The following is a 17,730-nucleotide window of genomic DNA, read 5'->3' on the forward strand; positions in this document are numbered from 1 at the left end:
AAATACAAATAGACTAAATCGTTCGCCATGGATCTAAGAACACATTAATGAAAAAAAAAGACATTTGTGAATGCCCGTAAATTCTGTTGTACGAGGCATATGCATTCGTTCTTGCCCCCGTTCCAAGTTGCGGAGTACTTGATCTTGTATGTTTTCTTTTGTACTGCCAACGATCTGTCATGTAAAATAACTGTGGCCGCGTTTTCTGCCTCGATTTATGCGGAGGTATACAGACAGTCAAGCAGCCGCTATGCGCCTTCTATCCTGTTACCGGCGAATTTATGCGGTAAATACGTCTTATATGCCTTATGTCAGTATGCGGTGAACTGGTCTCACCAGGAAATGCGGCATGTGCACGGACGGGCAATGAAACGTCAATTTTGTTTTTTCGTTTAACTACTGCGTTTTCTTTTTGACAGTTTCTTCGAGTTCCGTCAGAAATCAACCTTGAAATCAGACTTCCTGTTCTCCCTCCAGACTTGAATGTCCGACAATAGCCTCTTGTTTTTTTTTTTTTGTTCTTTTCTTTTTTAAGAAGCGTGTAGTTCGCAAAGACGAGCTTAGACGTGTTATAGAGGAGCGATGCTACGCGGGCCTGCGCAATACGACTGGAATGCAACGATCTGACCTCGCACGACGGAAGCCTGGCCGTATTTGTGCATCGCTTGCAGTAGTTACACCAAGGGGGGGTCGCAAGGGTCACGTGTTCCAGAACGTTGACACCCGCCGGAAACAGGGACGCGTTCATGCGGGCACAGAAACGGCGGAAACTGTCCGCCGCCATCTGCTGGGGATCGGCGAACGCTCGGGCGGATACCCCCCCGTTACACCTGGTCTTTTGCTACTGCGTTACGCTGGATCAGCACCTGCCGACAATATGGGCGTTCCCTCCGAAGTACCCATATAGACCAGTTTATGCAGAGCTGCATGCGTGTTGACGCAACGCCTGGCGCACGTTTATACACGAGCTCGGCGTCATACACGTGCACACATACTTGGAAACGAAATCAAAACTTGTTCGTAGAAAAGCTATTACAGCAAATCATTTATCGTGCTCCGAGGTCTGTCGGTATTGTTTCAGTTATATAGGACGAAGCTATAGCTCAGGCCACTCTCCGATGCCGCCTATTGTTGTGATCCGGTTCTGGAGTTGGTGGTTTGAACTGAGGCGACATTCCCAACGGTCGCTGCCCTAGGCAGCCGGGGCGCCTAAAATGCGATAGCTAGCCTGCGCTACACCTCCCTATAAGCTGGCTACGTTTTAGCGTCATTCTTAAGCTTCCGTTGCATGTCGCCGCAATTGTCGACGAGCCACAGCAAGCTAAGTAAGAGAAAACGGACCAATCGCAGACGCCGGCACCACTTTCTTCATCCGGTTATCGATATTCAGTGCAGTGGCTCGACCCCATCGAATCCCTCTGCACTTGAGCATGCTCCCCGCCTGTTGTGAGCCAATCAGATAAGACAAGCCGTTTAGTGCAGGCAATGTTATTAGTTTTTCAAGCAAACAAAAGTGACCTCCTATGAACGAGAGAAGCATTTGATTGGTTTGTTCAGACAAACCTGCGGGTGACCGCCCGATGCTTGCGTCGGCGGTTATGCAGATTTGACGCCAGGAGCTTGGAATAAAACATATTGGAATAGTTTTACGTTATAGAGCCCCCTGAGCTCGCTACATGTCTGAGCACACACGCGCTACACACCAAGGGTGTCCGCTTTTAAAACAGTCTTCTTCGTGATTTTGGAGAGGGAAAGTACGCTCAATTCTGCAGCCCATATGGGAGTCCTTTTTTTCCTAGATAACTAGGCGAGGGAATTGTGTATTATTTTTTATCTTACGTGATTTTCTTACAATGTTTAAGAGGGTTTTGCATATTTGCTACTCCCATATCCGCGGTGTACTCGAGATCCACGTATAATACAACGATTTTGTCCGCTTTCGTTGTGCTGTTAGATGCGATTGACAGAATTGTGATATCCTTTCTCTATTGTTGAGTTACAGATTTGAAAATTTTAAAGTTTTGTTTTCTAAAAAGAACGATATCGAAATTTTTTTCCAATAAAGCATTCACGGCCTAAATCAACTTGGGAGCAGTGGTTGCCGAGAAAAACAATTTCTCCTTTCCAACGTATTTCAATAGGAGCTCCCGAGCTTGAGCTTCCACTTAACGCGATAAGTGTAAAGCCCGAAAGTGTGCTGCCAAATCCCCAACGCCGGGTACATTCATTACCATCGAGACAAGGAGACAAGCCGAGCCGTTGAGCGCGCACGGCAGCTCTCAGACTTGCAGCTCAAGCTGGCTGGTGTCGTAGGCGTTGGATGTTCCGCTTTGAGTGTAAGGAGATGGCATAATTGCTGCAATGAGGTCTCGAATCTGGTTTCATTGTACCGCGAGTGACACCGTTGATTAGCTTAAACGATGTACAAGTTGCGGGAGTTTTAATGTAGCGATCCCGTATCAATATTCTTTTTTTTTTACCTTTTTCGCATAGTCACTGTCACGAGTAACCATGCTTCACTATTATTCTACGCGATACGGCTGCCATGTAATGCCATGCGATTGCTTCTGCGTCCAGGAATGATGCATGGTACCCACTTGTAGTCAAGCTGACCACTGACTGACATTCACTAAAAGTGATCCACTCATTCAGTCATTGGCTCACTGACCAGCTGATTGATTGATTATTTCATTCACTTATTAATTTATTCATCTTTGAAGCGCGCACACTGTCTCGTTCTAGGCGGACTCATGAAATACTCATAATTCGTGGCAGGAAATAAACTTATCAACACTCCGTGTAACGACGTGGCGTGCAAGAAAGTACTGGCCCAACTGAAATCTCTCGGAGAAGGAAAAGTGAACAGATGACGTCGTTAAGAGATGTCGCACGCCGCACTTCTAACACTCGCCCAACTAGAATCGAGCCAGTTTTGCTGACGTCTATACTGAATCGATCTTGACACGGTGTCTACTGCGCTGACGCTTTGAGATACCCCGATCTTTCCTTTTTGTAATTATTATTATTATTATTATTATTATTATTATTATTACTTGCAGGTTTTCCCCGAGTGTCAGCCTATCGTTTAAACACCGGCGTGTTTTGAACGACGTACAACGCCTGACGTGGGACTTCTGACGTCATCAGGCTTTGCGATGGGACACATGCGCAGCAGTATGGTCTCGCTTTTCCAAAGATATCTATTCTTTTTTGTGTGTTCTTCGCACTTTCCGTCAGACCCCCAGATGACAGCCTAGCGTCTTTCTGTCCACTTGCTTCCATTGCAAGCGTTCTTTTTCTTTCTTTTTCCTTGAAAATTTGTATAATGCACTTTCCAAGATTTTCTTTTTTCCCTCACGGTATGCACACCAACTACGCTCGCTGTAACCGCGACGGTCAGCTCCGCGGGGCTCGTTTCTGCAACGGAGAGCGATATCCCTTATCTGGTCGCAGCCCTCGAACACTCGCACGCACAGCCGAAGGCTGGGACGCCGAGTTATCTCCAAGCGTCCCACCTCACTTTCACGACGGCACCTCGGATGTATACAGGGAGCAGACCGTTGAACTGACAAGCGCCAGCGCAGCAGTTCTGATTATCTTCTACACTGAAGCCGTCCCGGTGGCTCACTGGACTAGCGCTTCAGCATAGCCCGAGGTTGCAGGTTAGATGCTCAGGCGTAACACACACACAAAAAAAGTTCAACGCTCCCGCACTTTGCTTTGAGCGCACATTAACCATGTAATGCTTGACAGTTGCGCATCAGCAAAACTTAGAACCGCTTGTCCAGCTCCATTTTTTTGCCATGGAAGGTAAGTACACCCCCCCCCCCCCCCCCAAAAAAAAAAGTAAAGCAAATTTTAAATGAGGTACTACTTAGCTAGTCTAGTAACTATATTAATAGTCGGTTTGCTCAACCGTGCACAGGTGACAGTTCACTCCAGCATATCGATAAGTCGACTGTGGGCTTTGCGTTAAGCTTGCGCCGTGTAAGCCACCGTCTCGAGATATAAAATTCAGCGTAGCAGGCCCGATACATTGGGCATGACGAGGTTAATCGAGGAACACCAGGTAGTCAGAATCAACCGGAAGCCTCAGCGCTACTGCGTCCCTCGCAATCCGTCGTGCTATAATAGGGGACGTTAAACCGCACAGTTTCAAGTTTACAATCGTCCAGTCGCGTAGCGTCGGGAGGTGACGTTGGCCGCCGCCATTTTCGTCCCAAATACGTACAGTCAGGAATTTTAAATACCGGAAATACGCAACAAAACGGTAGTTAGGACAAAAAAGAAAAGAAAGAAACATGCTAGCCGATGCAAATGATTATCACGTGCCTGCGGCTGCGATCGCATTTGGGGTAAAGCCCGTCCTCTTGCCGAAAACGCTCGTCAACCTTCCGCCATTTATACGCCCAAGAAAATAAGTCTTGGAATAGCTTTGGAACACTGTTTGTACTAAGTGGAACTTGACTGCGAATAACTTGGTCAAGCACGGCGTAAATAGCTTTTCTTGCGCTTCCGAGGCAGTAAACGAAGACGGAGAACATTCGCTCCGTCGCACCTGTTCTGTGCAGCCGCTTTGTTTTCCCGAGTTGCCAGCGTAGTCCCTGCCGTCCACAGTTCCACAACACGTTTTTTTTCGCAAGTCTGGACGCGGCCGCATCTTTCGACGCGCCCCCGTCCTACGGCCTTGTACGCTGAACCGCGGCCGAGAACATCCACGGATTTGCCCGCGCAGACGACAACGAGTATAGCTCACTGCCGGCCTGTGCTCCATGGGACACGCGGAGCACAAGGCTGCGAGAGAGTACTTCATCACCTGCGCCACTTCATCTCGATCAGCAGCAAGGAAAAGGGTTGAAAGGTTTGCTGAAGGCTGCGTCCGCCTAACGTCACACGGCCCGTGTCTGTTACCCTCGCTTTATCTTCTTTCTTCCGTTCGTTTTCACTTTTACTTTCGTACCACTTCTGCCAGCACTTTCCGAGCCACATTACATCAGGACATCAAACTCCCTTTCGGCAAAATAAGAATCAAGTGAAAGAAAGAAAGAAAGAAAGAAAGAAAGAAAGAAAGGAAGAAAGAAAGAAAGTGGAGGGAGGAGAAGACTCCCGTCAGGCCGAAGGCGACACCGATTTATCGTCGCTGTTTGCCCTCCTGGAGTTCAGATAAGAGAGAGACCAGTGGCGCCTGCGCCGAAAGGATACGGGAGAGACCGCGACGACAACCACGAGGTCAAACCGCCCGCCCATCCCGGGTCCGCCCCGCCTGCCGAGCCCAACAGCGGCTGAACGCTTCGCACTTCCTCTAACAATGGCCGCTTCCTGCCTCCGTTGGAGCTTTTGCACCGACGTCACAAGCGCGTTCCTGCCGCCGAAAAGCGACAGCCGCGCAACCTGCCACCGGCACCGCGCTGGCGTACCGTTCCCAGAAGCCCGAGGTCGCCGGTTCGTTTACCGGATGGGTTCACCCCGGAACCACACCGAGATCCGGCTGTTATACAGATCTGGGTCTCGGCGAACGTGGAGTTATCGGAGGTTTTCCCGTGACCATCGCTGTTGTTTAGCGCGCCGAAACTATACGCCAACAGCTCGGCGTGTCTTGGGTAGACTGCCATCGTAACTATGCGCTGGTGAATGAGAACGTATGTAACTTCCGCAGGGGCTTAAATTTTTGGAGAGGAGCGGAAAGGTCAACGAACCTCGCAGTGGAGAATGGTCAAAGGTAAGCTTGTGGTGGAAAATTAAAAGAAAAGAAAGAAAGGAAGAAAACAAGACGGAACGAAACGAAGGTTTCCTTTAGGGCAGTGACATTTTTTAGAAACACAAATAACGAATCTTAAGGACCGGAAATAAACTTAGAACAAAAGTGAAAACGACCAGCTTGGTGACGGAAGTCATCAGCCCGTTTCAATCGAATCGCACTAAATTCCATTTGTCTTACACACACACACACACACACACACACACACACACACACACACACACACACACACACACACACACACACACACACACACACACACACACACACACACACACACACACACACACACACACACACACACACACACACACACACACACACACACACACACACACACACACACACACACACACACACACGAAATAGCGGAGGCCCAAACAAGAAGTGTACGTCTGCTCCCTTGACTGGGATTCAGGCGCTCCCTTACAAGTTTGACTGTGACAGCGCTACAAGCTATTCAATATAGCTGTACGAAACAAAAAATACACAATTACTATGGGATATTACGTTTTTTAATATGTGCATTTTGAAGGGGGACACTCATGAAATTTATACAAGCATCAATAAAATTTTCGAAATCGCGCGCCCGTCGCGGACGCTCAAGGTTAGACCCGATGAAAACGTAAGGAATAGGAATACACTGGCGGAACACAAAAACGCGAATCTTTTTGTGAGAAATAAAGGTACCACAAACCAATCTACAGTCTTTCATGAAGGCGTCCTTCTCCGTCCTCAGTGCGAAGCTCTTATACGAACTGTTGACTCTAGCATTGCAATGTGACCTCTTGGAAATCGTTGCTGCCGATGATGAACTACTGCTGCTAAACGAAGTGACTTGCCTGCCTCGAGAAAAACTTGACAAATTGCTCCGTACCTAGTTACGCTAGTGACCATATTACTAAATACTACGAAGGGGGCCGACGTAAGTTCAACGACTGCTCGATGACCGCCAGAAAAAAAGAAATAACGCATTCACATGTGTCGTGATTGAAAAGGTAAAAAAAGAAGAAAAACTGAATATCGGTGAAGCTTAAGTTGTGGTTTTCAAGGAACCTACTTTAACTTCAAGAGTCAACCTTCCAGACATAAAAAGAAAATCCTACCTGGTGCCCGTGTAATAGTTTCCATTGCAAACCCGCGTTCCCAACGGAACGGACAAAACTTTTTTTTCGCTACATTGTATGACGCCTGCGTCTCATCTACTTATCCAGCTTGATTTCCTTTTCTTTCTTTCTTTTTGCGCTGGTAATGAGAATCAAGTCCACCACCCGACTAGCCCCTCTGGCAACGCCATGTACTTTTGTGATTTCCCCGCTGTGAATCAAATGCAGCAACAGTCCAGCGATCGAACGTAAAATCGTACGCGCAACCCTTAAAGGGAAGCGATGTGAGTAGTTCGAAAACGGGAAGACGTCTCTAGTGAAGCTACAGACAGTGCTCCAAGCACGGCAAGAAAATAGATAGATAAGTCCACACGTTTTGCATTAGAGCATTTTCCCCCTTTTAAGTTCACGCTGGGACAACCCATAAGAGAAAGAAGGTCGCGCATTCTCGAAGTAAACAAATTATTAAGCGCCCGTGTATATGAAATGACGTTTTCAAAGTGTACGCGGAAAAGACGGATCATTACAGTCACGTGCGGCAAATTTTTATTACAATGTGCATCAAATAATAGCTAAGTAAACGAAAAAATAATAACTAAGTAAACTAAGTAATAACTAAGTAAACGAAAAAAAAAATAGTGAACCAATCGTCCCAGACTGTTATATAGAGGAACGCTTCTGGGAAACTGTCGACTGAAACGTCAATGTATTTCGGAACACCTTTTTAAGGTCTCATCTCTCGAAAGTAGTGCCAGCAAAGTCGCAGCACGTGGCCTAAAGTTAGCGAAATCATCGTAGAAAAATTTGCTTGCTGACAATGTCTGCCTAGCCACGTAGAAATTAAACTGGCAAGTGGGCGGGTTGGTAACTTACGCGTGGTGCTCGCGTTTTTCAACTTAAGATTCAGAGTGACATTTTTGCACAGTTTATTGTTTTGTTTTTTTCGTCTGTTCGACGCGTGATGCGTGAGTAGCTGGGATAAGAATAGTACATATCACATGTGCGCTTCTGAATAAACGTTGAAGTCACCGCATGTCAGGTCTGCCTTTTCTTTGTCATCGTATCTTTTTTTAGCGGTGTTTTACCTAACAATGTAGCCACGTAGTCCATCAGGAAAAAAAAAACGACTGGGGGTCTTTCTTTAAGTGTTCCGCATAAGAAAGAAACACCTGGTACATAAGGAGGCTCAGTTTATGTCTCCCAGTTTCCCGTTATGCTCACATTTTTCATTTTTTAAATTAAAGATTGGCGAAGTGCCAAGATTGGCGAACTTTGAGTTAAAGGTCCCCTCGCTATAAACCGCGTCTTACGGGCTACGTTACAAAAAATAACAAAATAAAGAGGGAGAATCGTGGAAGCGCCGGCTTCGATTTCCGAGCTGCTGAGCGGAAGTCGGCGACAGAACATCTTTCGGTTCCATGTGCACATATTCGCCCATTTCCTGACAGCTACCAAACGAGGTTACAAAAGGTCAAACATTAAAACCCACGACCAATTACTCGCGCAGAGACGTGTTCCGGTCATGTGGCCCACGAACATTCCCTTAAAACCTTCAATAGAATTTTCCGGCCTCATCGGTGGCAGACTGTTTCTGTAGGGTAATAATAATAATAATAATAATAATAATAATAATAATAATAATAATAATGATGATGATGATGATGATGATGATGATGATGATAGTAATAATAATAATAACTTTATTTCCAGGTGACCATACATTGTAATAGCCAGCCTGCTTGAGCATTAATGCTCGTGAGCGCAGCTGGGCATTACAGCGTTGTAGTATCAGTGCAGAAGCACGCACAAATTAAACATAATATTAGAGGGACATATCGTTCACATCACAAGGAAACCTCGGGTATGAAGTAGAACATTTTCGTGTAGCGAAACAGCGAGGCAACAAACGAGGCATTACACGAAGACAGAGTTGCGTACTATTAGGTTACATCGATGTATGATAAAAAATGCACATTACTGGTACAGATTTCTTCGTTTACCCAGTATGGCTCTGCACCAGAAATTCACAACACAATACCTTTCTTCTTTTTAATAGCTATAGTAATAGCTTAAGCATTCCGGACTGCGTACACTGAACTGAATGCCACCTTTACATTATTGGTCAGACAGTGGCTTACGAACTATTTTTGGAATGGGGGGTGGGGTTGGGGCAAGCCATCTCTCTCTATATATGTCAACACACACATAGACATGAGAGAGAGAGAGAGAGAGAAATTTTAGTGACAAAGGCTGGACCCCGGCCGAAACTTCCGAAAAAAAAAATTACCGACTCGTCGCACGTTTGTCCGTTCTTTTTTGTACGCTTTTTTTAAAACAACTGGATCACCGAGAGAAACATTCATTTGGCATACATATACGTAAGGTTTGTGGCTCGGAAACTGATCTTTGCGGCATACGTGCCGCCCGTGATCCCTCCGCCGTCTCTATACCCAGTCGGCACGGATGCAACGTCAACAACGGAAGCACCGCTCCTGCAAACCTGTACATAATTTTTCCCCTTTGACTCGTGCAGTATGCACGTTGAGTTTTTCGCGTGCTTTGCCGCAAAGCCTGGCACACGGAGGGCTCCTCCTGCCGATGGGAGAGGAGCAGCGAGGGTGGAAAGGGGGGCTTAGGTAGACGCTGCTTTCGCGGTCGCAGACGCAATAAGCAATGACTCGTCCTTTTATTTAAAGTGTTAATGACGTTGATTTATTGGAAGATATTCATCGGAGGTTACACCGAAGTTCATGTTAACGACTACAAGGAGCGTGCTCCGAGCGGGCCTAGGTGGTGCGTACTGTAAAGATCGCCTCCCTTGCGAATTACCCGATTGCAATTGCAATAAAAAAGGCCGCAAAATGCCTCAGTGAAAGTTATCTTTGTCACTGAGAGATCAGGTCATCAATCGCACATGATAAGCCATTACAGTGTAGTGTTGCCACAGTACTTTTGAAGCATCCCGCTGAAGTGAGACAAATAAGAGAGGTCACTAAAATCCTCCCTAGAATTGTCAAGCTCTATATATAAGCTAACTTGAAGTAAATAATTTAAGCAGACCTTTCATGTTGGTCTAATGTCAGTGCAGGTGAAGGAAAACAAAATTTACCAGCAGAGTACAGAGGGCTTTAACTTTACGAACGTATTTGCTATAGGGCGGGCGAATATTAAAAGTTTAGAACACGAATAGTTGGTGCGTAATATTTCATTCGTATTAGAAAATGAACTACTCTGTATTTTCGAATATCGAAGCTGACCAAACGATTCGCAACAATCGACTGTTAAAGTCGGGTTACACGGTTCCCCACCCGCAGAACAAAGTATCGCGAATTATCAGAAGTAAGCGAAAGACAGTTTTTTGAAGCAATGCAGAAACAAAATCGGTAATGCAAGCTTTTGTTTTCGGTATTGCGGTGGAAGTGTGGCACTGGTTAACGCTCGCTGGGTTAGATCTTGTGCACGCGCATAAATATCCCACAAAGTGAACTTGGGAACTGCAGTCGCCGTCGCACGTACAACGCGCGCGTAATGCGGAGGTTGTGGGTTCGGATCCCACCGCCAGCAAGTTGTTTTTCTCCCCCTCCATTTCCCTTTAGCTACTAAATCTTACAATCCAGTCAAAAATCTACAACTAATTTCTTCTATGCATACCTTTCCTTCATTATCTGTTGGCTTTATGTGGCTGTGGCTAACAATAAATCGGGTCCTTCGGTCCCCCTTCTTCTCGCCAACCTTCTTGTTAAGGGCAACCGGTTATTTTTGCTTCTGGTTTGCCAATTAGTCTTTCTTGCAGTCTATAGTCACGTACCAGTTTCATTTTTTACGTTACAAACAGTGGCGATTTCCTTGTAGCAGACACTGTATTGCATCTACTGCGCACAAATATTCCATTAGCCTTTACTTTTCCTTTTCGATAACTTCTCATATTTTTTTCACAGCTGTAAGTGCTTTCGGAAAGGTACTCATACAGCAGCCTGTCATTCTTGGAATGTTTGTTGGCGACCAGGATCCAAAGGTGCCAAGCGGCTGCTCGTGCAGTTCTTTCCACGACAGTTGTGGTGATCTTGTGCCCAAACGACGCTACTTGCCCGTGATACTTGACTGTCTATTCAGTGCAAGTGTGTCGCCTGATTAAACGGAAATAAGCATTCCTGCTGAAAAAATGCGCGTGTGCGTTTGTATATTCGATACTTACTATTCGTATTCGAAAAAGCCAGTATTCGCCCACCTGTAAGAATATCTACATTACGAATTACGACAGCTTAAATTTTCTTTCATCACGTTCAGATTGGAAAGTTGCAAATACGGCACGAATCGAAAGAACAGAAGGCAACGTAGTTATATAATGAAGATGCGCTTAGTCTACATACTGTCCCCAAGTGTTTTTGTTTTTTGGTTCTGAACGTTCGTTGTAGGATTTCAAAAAATGAAGCGCCAACGGTAATGGCACACCAAGAAGGAACAAAAGACAGGACAAGGCGCTTAGGCGTGGTAGGATACCGAAATACTGCGGAACGCGCTTCGCCACATATTGTTAACACGGCGATGACTACTATACTATATACTATATTTTACTATACTGTACTATGTACTATACTAATACTACATTTTAGCCTTCGACCTACCTGAAATCCGCCGTTAAGTACTGATTAGTCCGAAAGCCGTGAGAAACTGAAGCGATATCTGTCATACGACCGTAAACGAGCTCAGCCGTTCCGATTTCAACGCCTTTTTCACGCAGTCAGTATGTGTTATTCACGTGCTGCGTTCTCGATGTGAACATAAAATGTATTCCGTCTGGTTTTGGCAAATTAGCTTACTGACAGGCTCGAGAGCGTCCACCAATTAAATGCGTTTAGAGACACCACTTAACCCGCAGCGCTTGCACGCGTTCAAATTGGTTTTGTTAAATAATAAAGAAACGTCAATTTTGTGAGCCCAAAGTACGTGACTGCCATGATAAAGCACAATCACAATGCGAAGGCTCCCAACTTGAAGGCAACCGCTGCTACGTAGTAACGGAGCCTATGCGTCGTACTGTCGAGTTTCGGCCGCTATACATGCATCTTATAAATAATAAACTGCCTTTTAGAAGGCCATTTTTCCATTTTGTGTGTCGTTAAAATATCGCCAACTGTTCATTAAAGTCACTAAAAATGTCGCTGATTGCTAAACGGAAAACTTTGTCATAAACAGAGTAAAATATCTAAAAGCGCAACAACAAAATGGCTAAAATGATAACCCTTATTAAATCAAATCTGATTTCTAAGAGAAAGCTTGACAACAGCTGTTAGATTTGCCAATGTGCAGCCGACAGTGACCGCTTTCAAAAATGTGTGCGTGAGTGTGTGGCCTAGCAAATGGCCTATTTCGCCATTCTTATAACCGGGGAGGGGGGGGGGTACGTCCCCCTCCCTACGACAGATTCGCCTGTGATAAGCCTCTTACGGCTATACGTAGCGTTCGCTTTTTGCTGACACGCTTTTTTTGCTAAACTCGCAGAGAAAAGTAGTGCAGGGGGAGGGGACGGGTGCTCACCCCCTCCCCCTGCACCCGGCCCCCAGTAGATACACCTATGTGGTTGGACCGGGAATATTGAAATCTCGCTGTATATTTCTCCGTGTGCTTCCGTCACGTTTTGAAATGCCATTCATGACATTCGATTGCCATTACAGAGCACGTGCTCACGCCATGCTGTAGTCATGGCAGTTTTCAGCTACTTGTTTGCTACTTTTGTGTCTTGAGAGTGACTCCGGCGTCCATGCGCTTTGGCCAAATCCCAAATCAAATGAACAGTGCCTCACGAGAGCTTAAACATCGTCGCAGAATCCTTATCTGCGTGCAATACTAGCTTGACAAACAAGATATAGAAACTGACTCGTCAAAACTAACCGATACTGTCAATCTGGGCGGTGTCTAGTTTCGCCACATTGCGCAATTCGGTTACGCTAAGGTTCTGAGCCAATCACAGCCGCCATCATCTGATCGAATCGCAGTCGACACAGCGAATTCGACAGTGTGGCATAATTTGAGCTCGAAACAGTGCCGATCTACAAAAGAAACGGTGATGTCCCGCGGGGTGCTCTGCTACCGGAAGGAAATCTCGTGTCATAGTCCTTGTCTCTCATCACACCCTTTCCTTTTTTTTGGCTGACATGTGATTAAATATCGTTACGCATTTGAGCAGAGATTTTTGGAAACCTGATATTCTGCCGGCAATTAAACTGACCAACCCGCTGTTACCGCTCAGCGACAATCAGTTCGTTTCATCAAGCAAGCTATGCCCACTCTTTCTTTTTTCACATTCCTCGTCGCATGTCTTCACTAAAGGGTATATGGAGGGTCTTTAGTCGTCACATTCCCCTTGCGTCCATGTCTCTACGGCGCGACATACACAACTACACGACGAGGAACGTTAAACCGCAGCGCTCAGCGAGGGCCCATTCATGGCGGCTTTGAAAATCACTGAAGCGTTCAAACTTCGGAATGAGTGGCCTTGCTACGAGCTCAGGAGCGATGCGCTGTGCCGTACAAACGACACAGCTAGCAGCTGAAAACCGTGCCTTCCGTTGTTAGCCTAAAAGCTGCTTCGCAGGTTGAACGTCTGCCACTAAAAAGTCATTTTTTGACAAGGCAGTTAAGCAAACTAGTGCGACTCGTTTTTCCGTCAGCAGTCTTTCACGGTTAACAAACGCGGTTGGCACGGTGTGGTTAGATCATGACGAGTGTCGTTCAAGCGTACAGAACAGGCGACCTAACGAGGTATCTATAACAATGTTCACCAACGTAACCCAACACTGCTTACTCGCGCGTTTTGCTCACGCTCGTTCAAAAAAACCGCTCGTGAAAAGGCCAACCGGAGCGACAGCAAGTGACCCACAAAGAGACGGGGGGAGGTCGGGTGCAACCCGGTATATATCGCGCGCACCGGGCCGTTTCAACTGTGCAGCAGCGTTTGTCGCGATTGAGACGGGGTGCCCTGCCTCTTCGGTGCAAGGTCCGGAGCTCGAAAACCGCCAGCCCCGCTCCGAGCAGCACACACAAACCCCGCGAGCAAGCGACAAACACCGCGCACACTGCTGGCAACGTCGTCACACGAAACGTGGCACGCTTCCAAAAACGGAACGTCCGCGAAAAGTTGCTGCCTGTCGCACCCCCCTCCTCGTCACGGCAGAGCGCTCAATCGGCGCATTCAACGCCTCGCTTTCTTTCAAATGCAAGCACGATCGGAACGTACCGGGCGATCGGCAACACCAGATCGCTTCTTTCTGCAACATTTCCAAGTTGTGGAGCGGTCTTCCGCGCAGAAGCAAAAAAAAAAAAAAAGAAGAAGCACCGCCAGAGTTGAGGTCGAGCAAAACCCAAGACGCGACAACAGCGTGCAGGTGTTGGACGAATCCGTTGCGTCAATGCAGCGCGCGACATCGGTATTGCCCGCACCTTGTGCAAGCGATTGATAGATAGATCGAGCTTTTCGTGCTCCCGACGTGACGCGCAGGTGCTGTGTTGGTGCGCACGCGCAAGGCGTTCAAGCGTATCGTTTGTTGCGAGCGCGGGGTTGCGAACTTCGCACGCAATGCTTGCGCGCGCGCGCAAGCGAACAGACGCACGCGAAAAATACGCTCGCTTTGCACGGGTGGACGTAGGCTTCTGTTTTAGGGAAGGCCTCTGCAGCCAAGGGCGTTGGACAAAACACACACACAAAAAGGTGTGGGGGGGAGCAAGAAGAACTTGGCACAGGCATCGCAGAGGGGCCTCGATGTCGAGCTAGCGAGCGAGCCGGTTCAACGGACGCCTCTCTCCATGAGTCAGATCCGCCGGCAGTTCTTATCCGGCGGTCCCTGACTCATCGGCCGCGCAGGGACCGCCGTTCGCAAGTTGTACGCGCACGCTCGAAACTCTGGAAGCGACGCGATCGCGAAGGGCGGGCGGCCCGTGGTTATCTTTTTTTCAAACATCGCTTGCGAGCAAAGCGCGCGCAAAAGAAAAGTTGAGCCGCCGCCACTCACCCCGAGCTTAGACCAGCGGCCATGCAATTGCAGCCGTCTCCGGCAACAGCAGAACCGTCGACACAGGGCAGCAGCAGCAGCTTAGGCATCCGAACCCGAAAGCAGAGTGGCCCGTGTTTTCTCTTTCGCTTTTCCCGAGTCGCACGCACACACACACATTTGCACGGCTGCGCAAGTTTCTGTTTTCTTCAGACGACGTCGCGCAACGAAGCAGCAGCCCGGCCAGCGCAGCGGACACTGGAGCCGCGCTGCGACGGTGCCATCGTGGTCGAAGAAGGAAGGACTCGGCGAGCAGCAGCAGGAAGCGAGCGCTCTCACAACACCGGCCACCGCCGCTTCTCGGCCGCCATGGCAGACTCCCCCCGTGCAGCTTTTGCTTACGCCACCGGGATGACTCATGCCTTGCTGCGCCGAAAACCTGGCGCGGCGGAGACACACGCTGCTCTCTCTCTCTCAATCTTGTTCTCACTCTCTTTCTCCTCGCCGTGCTTGGCTTCCTCTCTCACCTCTCTCTCTCGACTGCTCCGCCGTTTGGCTGTGCGGGCGAAGCGGGCTGAGGAGGCGATCCTGCTGCTTCTGTTTGCGGTTTGCGCCTCGTGGAAGGCTGCCGCTGGAGCATGCAGCTTTTCTTCGCCACCCGGGCTTTTCTTTTGCTCTTTTGTTTGTTCTTTTTTGCGTCTGCGTTTCCTGATCTCATCGCGCTGTTACATCGCCAGCTATCATTACTCTTTCGCGTCCGTATTATGATACGACGTCGTTTACGTGAGTTTCTTTCAATTTACCAAATGCAGCGATTCCCGCATGAGAGCTCTATGATAGTCGCTCTGAAAAGCAAGGTGGATTCCTCCCTGGTCTCGCATGAGTAGCTACAAATTGGAATAAATCGATTGCAATGTGCAGAGAAGTTACGGTGCTCAGACTTGATCGTTATATTGAATTTCGCGCCAGAAAGGTTATTTTAGTCCTTTTTTTACAACCAACGTCAACGCACAAATGCAAGAACAGAGGTCGTTTTCGGCGAGCGCACTTGCCACGAAAGCACAAGCGAGGCGGACAACGGCAAAGCCCAAGACGTGCCCTAACCTTGGCGTGCAAAAGCAGTGGGGATATTTCGCGCGTCATCGACTTGGTCGGAACGACATTTTGTACGCAAGAAGTGCGCCTGTCCTTTCTAACGGGGCCATTCGGACGACAAACGCCGACACTTGCGTTCGAGCCGTTTCGAATGGTCGTTTGCACAGTCATTGATTTCCTGCAAAGATGGCTGCCGTTGCACCATAGCATGCCTATAGTGCCTATAGCATGCCGCATCCCTATGCAACCTGCGCATACAGTCGGTGCAACGATCGTACTTTCGACAGGAGAATGCGGAGCTCGCAAACACACACGCAAACAAGCGTTCTTCGCACAGCGATGTCCCTGACGTCTAAATTGACGTCAGGGACAAAAAAAAGAACGAAGAAGCGCTTGAGCACCGTTGTACGGGTATTCCCGAATGCCATTGCACCCTTTGCCTTCAGTGAATACTGTAACGGCGTCGCCTCCATGTTCTGTGTGCACCGAATAGCCTGAAATCGAACTCCACGTTCGTTAATTTCGGCCTTCTGTGTGAATAATAGCCATTGTACGGGCGGTCGTGGCATAATAATTTCTTTTTTTTTGCCTCATTGTGTGCGAGCTGGACCAATCTAGTGACAACCAGCACTTGATGAGTTTCTACGTTCAAGGTGGGCTCGTATGTATAGATTGGCTGCTAGTTGCGTGTATATATGTGCATGCAAAATGTGTGCGTGAACGTATAGATGTTTGTGCGCATACGAGTCCATGTATGTGTGCGTGATGTATGCATGTATGTACGTTTGTATGTATGTAAATAGCACCGGCATCATAATATCTATGAGGTCATTATGCACTATTTTTTCTAGTTACGCCATTTAAATCTAAAGGAAAGCACGTTTTCAATATGCAGAAAGCAGATGCAACTTCTTTAAGATATCCCTTGACGGGCTCCACACTTCTGATCACTTCAAAACATTGCAACTTCTGGTAGAATACGTCGAAGACGCACTAGTGTTACGCTGCGTAAAAGCAAATGTATGTATGACGGCACCGGGATATGTGCATACAATTTAAACGGAGTGTATAGGGACCGATGTTAGCTCCTCTACAACAATGCGTGAGTCAGCGCGCGGAAGACCTGAGAACCGCTCGGACCGATGGCAGGAGCTGAAGAAGCGCCTTTCTTTTTTTTTTTTCAAATTCTGCTTGTAACCTCGCAGCACGAAACACAAGCGTCGGAGTGCGCTGCATATCAAATGCGGCCGAGGAAGATGACGATAGATGCTAGAGGAGTCCAACCGAAAACACAAAGCGGGGAAGAAAAGGTATATTTATTGCGCTAGCCGAAACTCAGCGGTAATATTACTATATATATATACAATATTGCTCCAGAGCGAAACCGAAAAGAAAAAAAAAATAACGGCTTTTGGTTCAAGTCGGCCACCCCCTTACAAAATTTGTTAGTAAAAAGTCTTATGTAAAGTCTATAGACATGCGTCTATGAAGTCAACATACTTTCTATACATATTTTTTAGGCTAGTCTATAGACAGTCTATAGAATTATGGCCTTACACTTTTTGTAGACTAGTCTAGAAAATGTCTGAGTCTATATACTGACCACAGACGACCTATAGGTTAATGAAAATTCGCTTTTGTAGACAAATACCTGCAGAATGCCTATAGACAAATGTGTACAAGCTTATACATTGCTACTTTTGTTGACTGAAGTCTATGAAATGTCTATAGGCAAATGTCTATAGACTATCTATAGATTATTCCTATAGACCAGTCTAGTCTG

General features: G+C 47.2%; 1 protein-coding gene across 1 annotated transcript in view; it reads right to left on the reverse strand.

The window, feature by feature from the left end:
* LOC126544193 (uncharacterized) overlaps positions 1–15,267 on the reverse strand; it is a 126,647-nt gene extending 111,380 nt beyond the window's left edge. The window contains exon 1 of the mRNA XM_050191429.3: positions 14,874–15,267. The gene's annotated coding sequence lies outside the window, so the exon portion shown is untranslated. The remainder of the gene's footprint in view (positions 1–14,873) is intronic.
* Between the last annotated feature and the right edge of the window lie 2,463 nt (positions 15,268–17,730).

The sequence above is a fragment of the Dermacentor andersoni genome, chromosome 10 (genome assembly GCF_023375885.2).
Source record: "Dermacentor andersoni chromosome 10, qqDerAnde1_hic_scaffold, whole genome shotgun sequence".
Taxonomy (NCBI): Eukaryota; Metazoa; Arthropoda; class Arachnida; order Ixodida; family Ixodidae; genus Dermacentor; species Dermacentor andersoni.